The sequence below is a fragment of the Podarcis raffonei genome, chromosome 3, assembly GCF_027172205.1.
Source record: "Podarcis raffonei isolate rPodRaf1 chromosome 3, rPodRaf1.pri, whole genome shotgun sequence".
Classification (NCBI taxonomy): Eukaryota; Metazoa; Chordata; class Lepidosauria; order Squamata; family Lacertidae; genus Podarcis; species Podarcis raffonei.
Genome location: NC_070604.1, coordinates 116,644,604 through 116,656,719, shown reverse-complemented (window position 1 = coordinate 116,656,719; position 12,116 = coordinate 116,644,604). Strand labels below are relative to the sequence as shown.

Sequence of the window (12,116 nt, the reverse complement as noted above, 5' to 3'; positions counted from 1 at the left end):
AACTGCTACCATTTCCAGAATTATTATTATTTTGCTAAAAACATTTTCTTGACCCCAGCATGCAGCTGCTCCATGCAGCTAGAAATCTCTTCTTCCCCATGTTGACATTTGGATTGGACCTGCCATGCTTATGAGCAGACATAGGCAAACTCGACCCTCCAGATCTTTTGAGACTACAGTTCCCATCATCCCTGACCACTGGTCCTGTTCGCTAGGGGTGATGGGAGTTGTAGTCTCAAAACATCTGGAGGGCTGAGTTTGCCTATCCCTGTTTATGAGCTTCGCAAGACACCACTCATGTTCATGTATGCAATAGCAGTGGTAGCAGCAGCAGCAGAGGAAGCTGCTTGGGTGCCTGGGGCAGAGCGCCCAGGGGTGGGGCGGGGGCAGGGCAAGCCACCCATAGGGGCGGGGAGCACTGCGGGGTCTCCAGCGTCTGCCACTCAGCCACCCTACAGCTGGTGAGGAGGCAGCGGGTGGGCCATTTGGGCAGCATGGAGCCTGCGTGTGCCCAACCCACCCAGGAGAGACGCGTGGCTCAGACGCGCTGCAGGCCCCATGGTGAGTGCCGCCCAGTCTTTTGTCACCCACCTCAGTGGTGATACCCGGGGCGACCCTCCCCCACCGCACCCCCCTTCCTCTGCCCCTGGGTAGCAGTAGTCATAACAATAACAAAAAAAAAACCATTTTTATCCATATGATAAGGATAGCACCTTGTTTGCCTTTTATTTCTTTAAAAGTGACAGATGAATGATTAGGGGTGCGGGTTGCGCTGTGGGTTAAACCACAGAGCCTAGGACTTGCCGATCAGAAGGTCGGCGGTTCAAATCCCCGTGACGGGGTGAGCTCCCATTGCTCGCTCCCTGCTATTGCCAACCTAGCAGTTCGAAAGCACGTCAAAGTGCAAGTAGATAAATAGGTACCGCTCCGGCGGGAAGGTAAACGGCGTTTCCGTGCGCTGCTCTGGTTTGCCAGAAGCGGCTTAGTCATGCTAGCCACATGACCTGGAAGCTGTACGCCGGCTCCCTCGGCCAATAAAGCGAGATGAGCGCCACAACCCCAGAGTCGATCACGACTGGACCTAATGGTCAGGGGTCCCTTTACCTTTTTAGATGAATGATTATGATCATGTCAAACTCTGAACAATACATTGAATGCAAGCTTCCAAATAGCCACTTATCTGGTCAACAGCACCCAGTGGCCACGAGGAACACTTGTGAACTGCTGCTTTTCTTCTCTTTGAGAGTCCAAAAGTCTTGGAAGATTCACCTTATGCAGAAAAACTAGTACAGTCATACCTCTGCTTCATGTTGCGTCTTTTTTAGGTTTGCGTCCCGTGGCAACCCAGAAGTACCAGAATGTGTTGCTTCTGGGTTTCACCACTCACGCATGCACAGAAGTGCTAAATCGTGCCACACACCTGCACAGACGAGGCACTTCGAGTAGTGGGCTTTTCATGTTATGAATAGACCTTCATAACAGATCCCATCCGTAAAACAAGGTACCACTGTAACATGTTTTGCAGGCCTTGGTTGATACTTTAACCTGTTCCTATTGGTGAGAAATTCCAACAGCATCATTACTTGGTTTTGGTTTCCTTTGGATGACAGGACATTTGAAACCTATGACATTTTTATAAAATTGCTTATTCTTTTTTAGCAAATCTGCAGGCAGCACATACTGTAAGTGGAGGCAAATGGCAGGTATTCCCACAAGGCAAAAGGTCCACTACCTCACACTGGATGCAAACATTCTTTCACTTGGGGGTACAAGATTTTAATGCACATCTGATTCAGAAACAATATCCCACCAAAGTACAGCAGTTTTCTGCCTTGCCCTGAATTTTGTGATTTGTTGTTGTTGTTGTTTAGTCGTTTAGTCGTGTCCGACTCTTCGTGACCCCATGGACCAGAGCACGCCAGGCACCTCTGTCCTCCACTACCTCCCGCAGTTTGGTCAGACTCATGTTTGTAGCTTCGAGAACACTGTCCAACCATCTCGTCCTCTGTTGTCCCCTTCTCCTTGTGCCCTCCATCTTTCCCAGCATCAGTGTCTTCTCCAGGGAGTCTTCTCTTCTCATGAGGTGGCCAAAGTACTGGAGCCTCAGCTTCACGATCTGTCCTTCCAGTGAGCACTCAGGGCTGATTTCATTAAGAATGGATGCGTTTGATCTTCTTGCAGTCCATGGGACTCTCAAGAGTCTTCTCCAGCACCATAATTCAAAAGCATCAATTCTTCGGCGATCAGCCTTCTTTATGGTCCATCAACCAAGCAATGTCTACAAAAAAATAATTATACAATCAAACCTTGGCTCCCGAACAGCTAGGTTTTGGAACGTTTTGGCTCCTGAACACCGAAAATCCAGGAGTAAATGCTCTGGTTTTCAAACTTTTTTGGAAGCTGAATGTCCAAAGCAGCTTCCTCTTGAGTAAAGGAAGCTCTTGCAACGAATCGGAAGCCATGCCTCGGTTGGTGAACATTTCAGAAGCCGAACAGGCTTCCAGAACAGGTTACATTTGACAACTGAGGTTTGACTTTATTACAGAAAAATGCAAATACAAATGCATATATTGGGGACAACAACACTTAACAATGCATAAATGATTGGGTCAAATTTGCAAAGCCTTTCCTTCGACTGGCAATTCATTCCAGCTACTCGCTGTGTCATGATCAAGTCCTGTTGACAGAGCAGCGTTGACCAATCTTAGGTGTGCCTGATGCTTGTAACTGATTTACATCCTCACAGATACCTCACTCTTCCTTCCCAAATGGAATGGAAGGGAAATTTTGAAACCAGAAAAAATGGTTCCTGTACAAAAATAATTGTAAGCAACAGCTATGGAGACAGAAGTGTGTCACATGGGTTTACAGACAGGGCCCAGCTGAAACTAACCTGCTGACTTTGCAGCTTTGGTTGCAGACATGCACATACCCACACAGACATCTTTCAATGAAACTTTGAGTTGACCCTTCTCCCATTACTAGGATGCTTGTCTTGTAGAGGTCAGCACTGGGAGACCGGCCACTTCCCGCAGCTCTTTGGACAACTGAACCAGTGTCCCAACCTTCCATTAGTGTGCTATACTTTTTCCCCAGTGTTGTGGTTTTGTTGTTGTTGTTTAGTCGTTTAGTTGTATCTGACTCTTTGTGACCCCCTGGACCAGAGCACGCCAGGCACTCCTGTCTTCCACTGCCTCCCGCAGTTTGGTCAAACTCATGCTGGTAGCTTCGAGAACACTGTCCAACCATCTCGTCCCCTTCGTCCCCTTCTCCTCGTGCCCTCCATCTTTCCAGGTTCCTATGCAATATTTTTCTTTACAGCATTGGACTTTCATTTTGCTTCCAGGCATATCCGCAACTGAGCTACCTTTCGGCTTTGGCCCAGCCGCTTCATCAGCTCTGAATCTATTTGTACTTGTCCTCCGCTCTTCCTCAGTAGCATGTTGGACGCCTTCCAACCTGAGGGGCTCATCTTCCAGCGTCATAACTTTTATATGCCTGTTGTCTTTGTCCATGGAGTTTTCTTGGCAGGGATACTGGAGTGGCTTGCCAGTTCCTGCTCCAGGTGAATCACGTTTGGTCAAAACTCTCCACTATGACCTGTCCATCTTGGGTGCCCTGCTCGGCATAGTTCATAGCTTCTCTGAGTTATTCAAGCCCCTTCGCCACGGCAAGGCAGTGATCCATGAAGGGGAGTGTTCTGGTACCAGGCTCTATAGCACAGACCAAAGTGTCGTATAGGGAAGAGTTGGTCAGTGTCTGAGGCAATGTGACGATGCTTCCCCGTCTTCCAATGCTCTCCTCTTCCAGCATAATGTGTAGCCAGCTTCAAGCTGGGGAAATGATGCAAGGGGCTCTATCCAACCAAAGGTCACTTCCCCCTGCACCACCCTCTGAATCCAAGGCTCCATTACCTAAATTGTGGAGTTACAGATAGGTAGCCGTGTTGGTCTGCCATAGTCAAAACAAAAAAAATTTTTCCTTCCAGTAGCACCTTAAAGACCAACTAAGTTAGTTCTTGGTATGAGCTTTCGTGTGCATGCACACTTCTTCAGATACACTGAAACAGAAGTTGCCAGATCCTTCTATATAGTGAGAAGGTGGGGAGGGGTATTACTCAGAAGGGTGGAGAATTGTGGAGAAATGGCCGTCCCTAATCATTTGTTTCAGTATGTCCCCTGAAGTCACTAGCGTTCCTGCGTTGCTGTCTCCAGAGTAGAGATGTGCAAAGAATTTATATATTACAATGGCTTATGTCCCTCCTGTCAGGTATAGGGCCTCGGCCCAGTATACCTGAAGGAGCATCTCCACCCCCATCGTTCAGCCTCCAGGGGCCTTCTGGCAGTTCCCTCACTGCAAGAAGTGAGGTTACAGGGAACTAGGCAGAGGGCCTTCTCGGTAGTAGCACCCACCCTGTGGAACGCGCCCCCCCCCATCAGATGTCAAGGAAGTAAACAACTATCTGACTTTTAGAAGACATTTGAAGGCAGCCTTGTTTAGGGAAGTTTTTAATGTTTGATGTTTTATCATGTTTTTAATATTCTATTGGGAGATGCCCAGAGGGGCTGGGGAAACCCAGCCAGATAGGATAAATGTTGGTGATGATGATGTCAGGATACAAATCCTTCCAGGGTGGCTTGCAAGGAATAAAGATACTTTAATAGAATCACAATCATAACATTAAAGTATTCGTTAGCATCCTTCCTAGTGGTGGTCAGTAGCTGCATGGCAGAGTCTCCAGCTCCAACAAGCTTTACACTGATCTTTGCCTGTCTCCTTCTCTTTCCTTTTATTCTTCTTGCAACACAAATGGTGGCAGGTGGCCCTGACTAGGGGAAGTCCACTGAGAGCAAACTCTGAGGTCTTACTCTCTTTCCTCACTCTCTGAGGATCCCTCTCACACGGCAGGAATTGAAAGATGGCTGAAGTAAGGGGCATTCCTGGACATATATTTAGGAATAGCCATTTCTGACACCAGAAGGCTAGAAAGAAGTATAGTGCAATAATGGAAGATTGGGACACTGGTCCAGTTAGCCAAAGATCAACAGGAAGTGTCTGGTCTCTAGTGATGACCTCTACAACAGAAGCACACTGTATTGGTAATGGGAGAAGGCAGTGGGTGAACTTGGAATCCTCTGCCTCAAAACTTCATTGAAAGGCGTCTGTGTGTAGGTCTGCAAACAAAGTTGCAAAGTTACCAGGTTAGTTTAATAATAATAATAATAATAATTATTATTATTATTATTATTAATACCCAACACATCTGGCTGGGTTTCCCCAGCCACTCTTGGTGGCTCCCAACATCATCATCATCATCATCATCATCATTATTATTATTCCATAAACAAGGCTGCATTCAGATGTCTTCTAAAAGTCAGATTTTTGTTTATTTCCTTGACATCTGATGGGAGGGCATTCAACAGGGTGGGCACCACTACTGAGGAGGCCCTCTGCCTGGTTCCCTGTAGCTTCACTTCTCACAGTGAGGGAACCGCCAGAAGGCCCTCAGAGCTGGATCTCAGTCTCCGGGCCGGACGATGGGGGGTGGATATGCTCCTTCAGGTATACAGGACCAAGGCCGTTTAGGGCTTCAAACATCAGCACTTTGAATTGTGCTCGGAAATGTACTGGGAGCCAATGTAGGTCTTTCAGGACCGGTGTTTCCCCTGAGCTCTGTCTGTAAACCCGTGTGACATACTTCTGTCTCCAACGCTGTTGTTGACAATTATTTAAGCAAAACGGCCAATTTGGCTGGTTTCAAAACACTACTTCACATTGCTTCTGGGAAGGAAGAGTGAGATATCTGTAGGGATGCAAATCTGTAATGAGAATCGGGCACACCTAAGATTGATCAACGGCTTCCTGTCATGCTTGATCAGTACACAGCAAGTGGGTGGAATCTATTGCCCGTCGAAGGAAAGGCTTTGCAATTATGAGCCCATCGCTTATGAGAGTCTCCCCCAAACTGGTGTCTTCCAGATATCTTGGATTGCAACTGCCCTCATTCTTGACCATTGTCAATACTGACCAGGGCTGACCTGGCAGTTATCATACTGGTGCCTTAGGGAAGCTGAAGGATGGATGAATCTCTCAGTTTCATTTCTCTCAGTTTCTTCTTTTTTTTCCAGTTTTAAGTTCCTGCTAACCACATTTCTGAATCCGTTTGTGGCTTCTTTTTTAAATGGAAAATGTCCTCATGAAGATTCACCAGTATTTTAGTGCAAATTTCTCCCCATATGTCTACACCGTTCTGTGTGCAATTTTGCTGACACAAACATTTCTGCAAGCAATATATCCTATATATGCCATTTTCACCAATACTATATATACACATGTTTCTGAAAGTGGGGGTCAGGTAGGTTTGCATCAAAATCCTGACCAAACAAGATTTGTACCCTAGCTGAAGAAATGGTTGTTTTTGTCCAACGTAGGGTAGTGAATCTGTTTGCCTCAACTTGCATGCTGTCTGCAAATTTGTAAAAAAGAATTAAAAGCAATTTATGTGCTACTTGAATGTTTGTAAATAAAGCAATTTTACAAAAATGCCAGTGTCGACTCACCCAAAGGAGATTCAAACCAAGTAATGCTACCACTGAAACATTGCATCAATAGTTTCCTATTGGATCAGAACTGTCCTGGAAAGGTCCACAGACCTCCTTTCTATTCAGAAGATGCATTCTCTGTTGAAACTATACTAGGTACAGGCCCCTGTTGTGTGCCATGTTTAGACCAAGCAATACACAAATTGGGATGTTTATTATTCCAGATTGTATGCAAATCTGTAAAAAAAAAAATGTTAATGAAAAGGTTGAGGAATTTTCATGAGAATTTTTTTTTAAAGTAATTTGCAAGCCAGTGTTGAAATGTGATGAACTGTAAAATTAGAAAATGAGGTCCTTAGGACACCTCCAGAGATTGTCACTGGTTGGGAAATGCATTTTAAAATGTGGTATCAATGAATGCCTAAAATGGAAGATATGTGAACAGTGCCAGATTTACGTATAAGCCAAACAACCTATAGTTTAGGGCCCCAAAAAGCTCTTGAGGGCCCCCCCAAAAAATAAAGGGGGAAAAACTGGATGTACATTTCCAAAATATAAGATAAAAAACAATTTCTTCTTAATTGTATTTCAATTCAACAAGTATTTTGATAAAATACATATTTTGTTATGCACAAATGGCTTTAGACACCTATTAGATCCATAAATTACAACACAGCACATATTCAACACATGAAGCAGTGACAATTTGTTGTTGACAAAGGACAGCTGGACATATCAAGGGCCTCATTACTTTCAGTAGCTTGGGACCTCATCAAACCTAAATCCGGCCCTGTATGTGAAGACCTCTCAAGAAAATCAGGATGAATGCAGGATGTCAATGTGCATTGTTCCATGAACCCTGTGATAACAAATCAGAATGAATGCTCAGTGAAGGAAAGGTATTGAACCCTCCAGGTATCCTTTTTACTGGGCATTCACAATGATTTGTGCTCATGATAGTATCAGGGTTATTGCATGTGAGCCCCTACTTCCCTTGTTCAGCATAATTTGTTTTGCTTTCGTTAGTGGTCTCTGGTTGCCCATGCTTTCATAACTAAATCTTCTAACAGGCATATATATTGTATTTTCTTGGAACCAACTGAGGGATCTTCTTCTTCTTCTTCTTCTTTGACGATCACTTGTAGCCAAGTAAGATTGTCTTCCATAAACACGGTTTTAGCAATGAGTCTGTAAGTGACTGTGGAGGCCAATTCTGGATCCACATGTCCTTCCACAGTGGGGACATTGGTTCCCGGGTGGGAGCTGATCACGGTGTGGATTTGCCAAGCGTGCCTTCCTCTTAGCATGTTTCTCCCTTGCGTCCTGAGTTCGAGTGTCTTCAAAGCCCATGAAACCTTTGGTAAAGGCTGTTCTCCAATTGGAGCGCTCACAGGCCAGTGTTTCCCAGTTGTCGGTGTTTATACTACTTGTTTTTTAATTTGCCTTGAGTCTTTAAACCTCTTTTGTTGACCGCCAGCATTATGCTTTCCATTTTTAAGTTGCTTTGGAAGACGATCTGTAGTTGCTTTGGAAGACGATCATCAGGCAACCGCACAACATGACCAGTCCAACAAAGTTGATGTTGAAGAATCATTGCTTCAACACTGGTGATCTTTGCTTCATCCAGTACACTGGTATTAGTTCGCCTGTTTTCCCAAGTGATGTGTAAGATCACAACTTAGGGATATATTCCCCACATCTATCAACAATTGCGCTAGCGGCACAGGTTTATTATTTTTTTCAAAATTCCATGAAGTGGTAATAGACCACCTTTCCCCATGATCCCATTTTAGCTTTTACAGCAGTATCTTGTATTTTCTCATGAAACTGTATTGAGCTGAGTGATAAGCAGCCCAGAGCCAGTTGTTACTGCCATAACTCCCCCCCCCCCCCGGTTTGCATATTTGTCTTTAGCTAAGGATTTAACTCTACTGAGATTCTTTGGGACTTCCCTTGAAATTGATTGATTTTAGCTTGCCAATTTTTAAGCATTCTAGGGTGGAGGATGGTGGGGAAGACTTGGAAAAGAAACATAAAACTAGGAATTAGCATCATTTGATTAACATCAATTCCGTAATTACAAGTAATGTCTAGACAACAGGCTGTTGTCTTCAGGCTGTAACTTCCTTATGAATCCTTTCCCAACTTATCTAGGGAGATATTTGCTTAATTGTGCTAATATGCAACTGCAGCAAAATATTGCACAGCACCCACAAGACGTCCAACCCATGGTGTGACATACTCCTTTTTGTCATATAAATACAAGGACCTTTCAAGCATCTCTCCATCCCGCCATCTCTTGCAACACCATCCAATCTTTCAGTCATGAAGATCTTTGCCTTCCTCGCAGCTGTTCTCTTCTTTGTGCTGATGGCTGCTCCAGGTAAGGTTATTTATTTATTTCGTAAAAATTTATATGCCACTTGGTTGTAGTAAAGCTCAAAGCAGTTCTACAGTGGATCCCTACACGGGGACTTCGAGAAAATATGCAACTGCTTGCTATCACGCTCTGTAGCATGGTGGACAACCAATGGATCCTTGGATGTTTTGAGGCTCCAATTCCCTTGAAGCCCAGTCACCTTGACCACTGACCATGTGTGATTGGAGATGTAGTCCTTGCTCTATAGGAACCAGGCTGCTAAGCAAGATTTGATGTCTTACTGTGTTTTAATTTGTTGAAAGCTGCCCAGTGTGGCTGGGGCAACCACAAACAAACAAATATTATTATTCTTCCTCTTCCTTTTGCTTACCTAATTTTCAGTGGTGGATTAGATGGGGGGGCAATAAACTTTGTTTTGAAGGCTGAGAAGATGGGACCTCATTTGTGTGGGTGATTCCCATGTCCAGGAGAAAGAAATGTTAACTGTGCAGGATGGTGCAGTCCCTGTGGAGGAGAAATGTGGAGTTTGGGATGTTCTTGGATGCATCTTTGTCAACAGAGCCCCAAATAACCCCTGTGCCCAGGGGTGTATTTTACCAATTTCATCTGGTTTGTTAGCTATGGTCATTGCTGGACACAGAAAGCCAAACCATTATATTCCATGCATTGGTAACCTCAAAGTAGGGTTAATGGAATGTACTCTATGTGAGGCTGCCCAAAAAGTCCCGGAAATCATTCTCTTGTTATTTGGGTGGTTTCCAATAGGGGAAGGTGCCTCTGTCCAGTGCTCCAGCCACAGCCGCTTCTATTAATTTGGCTACAGTCCTATTGCCACCCACCAGCTGAGTCTGCTATTAGCAGGAATGACAATGAGAACACAACTTGTTCTTTCTTTTTCCTACAGCACTTGCGCAGAAGTCAGAGGCAGAATGTCACAGGATGGGTGGCAGGTGCTATAATGGCTTTTGCCCAGGAAACTTAATTCACAAGGGACATTGTGGTAACCCGAAAAGATGGTGCTGCAGAAGATAGGTAAGAATTCTAGATGCATCTCCTGCCCTGCTGTCAGGATTTTTTTGTCCATTGGTTCTTTTTATCTAAGCCAGTTTGGAGAGGTCCGGGTGCAAATCAAAACCCAGGCTGACTTTTAAGACCTATTAATGTATCCGGCAGGAGAATAAGAATAGCATATTTGTATACAGAACACAATAAGTAGGAATACTGCTGGCCAGAGTGAAAAAATAGCTTGGCATGTTCTTGTGCCTGTTACACGTGCCTGATCTGTAGAAGTTGTTGGGGCCAAGATATGACTCATCCAGAACTTCTACATGCTTCTTCATAGGCTGTTAGGTTCCCACCTCAATTCCATCCATGCTGGAAGAGCCTATGAACTTGGCCCACTGTGTGTTGGTGATGCTTTCTGAAATGTTGGTGTTGAGCTGCAGCACAGAGCCTGGGCAACTCTCTGTCTCCTGCTCTTCTAGTTATGATCTGTAACAGAAGAGGAAGACAAAAGGGTCTAGATCATTGTGACACAGTTAATATAGAAACTGAGATGCTTTGGGGACTTTTCCAGGAGACAGTTCACATCTCCAAACCCCAGTTTTGTTCTAGTTTTTCTACCAAGTCCTGCTGTGGCTCAGAATTTGCAGTTGCTGATACTTTCCTTAGGAAACACATGCTAACATCGAGGGTTTTTCTGCAAAAAAATAACACAAAACCTAGGTTACGTGAAGAATAGTGGAAATAAAACAATCAGAATGAATTGCTTTGGTCTTACTAAGCTTTAAAAAATATTAAATTCTAATATTTGACATCATGTATTATGTTAGGAGGAGAGGTGGATTCAAACCACTGGTGTACTTCAAGTTATTCTGTATTTTTCTCTAATAAATATTATTAAGATTCACAGAGAAAAATACAAAACTTAATATCCTTTTCCCCTTTTTTTAACCACACCAAGACTATCTAAATACAGTAAAAACACAAATAATAAATATTAATAAATATTATTAAGATTCACAGAGAAAAATACAAAACTTCATATCCATTTCCCTTTTTTTAACCACACCAAGACTATCTAAATACAGTAAAAACACAAAAAGGGGGAAGAAGAGACAAAGAAAGAAATAGAGGAGAAAAGAGGTTAAAAGAGAAAGGTAGAAAAAATAAGATTCAGAAAAGAAGGAACTTCTGATTTTTCATCTGTCCACTATTAAAATATATGTATTCACTACATCCAATCCAATATACCACCCAACAAAGTTAGTCAGTATTTTTAAGGGGCAAACAACAAATTATCATGCTCAGAACCTATTCAAGTCAGGAAAGGCCGATCTGTGTTTCTCCAGATGTTGCCAGCCTACAGATCTCCCTCACCCTTGATCCCTTGCCATACTGGCTGTTGGGGCCAATGGGAGGTGGGCTCCCATAACATCTGGCGAGCCACAGCATGATTTAAAGGATAAGCCCCCAACCAATGTATTTCTCCTCTTTATATTAAAATCTGTGTTTGTGTTTTGCATCTGAATGTGTTCAGCTTTTTGTTCATGATTATCTATGTAATACAGCATTAAAAACTGCAGAATCTGACCATGTTCTCTTTCGCACAGATAACGTCAGGATGTTGGCTGCATTACATCCATAGCCTGAACATTTTCATGGCCTCTGCAACCCGCTTCGCTTCGCATTTGCGCTTTTAATGGAGCTGATTCTCTGGTGATTGTTTCCCTTCTTCTGCTAATTAAAAATCATGCATTTGAGCACCTATGTTCTTTGTGTCTCTGTGTCTCTGTGCGTTCCCACAGCTGAATAAGCAACTTTATTTCAAAGTGCCTTCAAAGCTCCTGCCAACCTAGCAGTTTGAAAGCACACCAGAGCAAGTAGATAAATAGGTACTGCTGTGGCGGGAAGGTAAACAGTGTTTCTGTGCACTCTGGTTTCCATCACGATGTCCCATTGTGTCAGAAACAGTTTAGTCATGTGGGCCACATGACCTGAAAAGCTGTCTGAGAACAAACGCCAGCTCCCTCAGCCTGAAAATGAGATGAGCGCTGCAACCCCATAGTCTCCTTTGGATGGACTTAGCTGACAGGAGTCCTTTATCTGTATCTTTATGTGAATGAAAGCAACATTATGCCTGAGGTTTTCAGCAGTTACAGCCTTGAGTGAAAAGGTGACTTTATCATTTCTTA

At 43.9% G+C, this 12,116-nt stretch overlaps 1 long non-coding RNA gene across 1 annotated transcript; it reads left to right on the top strand.

The window, feature by feature from the left end:
- The first annotated feature begins 8,828 nt into the window (after window positions 1-8,828).
- LOC128411396 (uncharacterized) lies at window positions 8,829-11,672 on the top strand. Its single transcript, XR_008329782.1, has 3 exons — window positions 8,829-8,925; window positions 9,827-9,954; window positions 11,535-11,672. It is a non-coding gene; the product is annotated as an uncharacterized LOC128411396 (long non-coding RNA).
- Window positions 11,673-12,116: the final 444 nt, after the last annotated feature.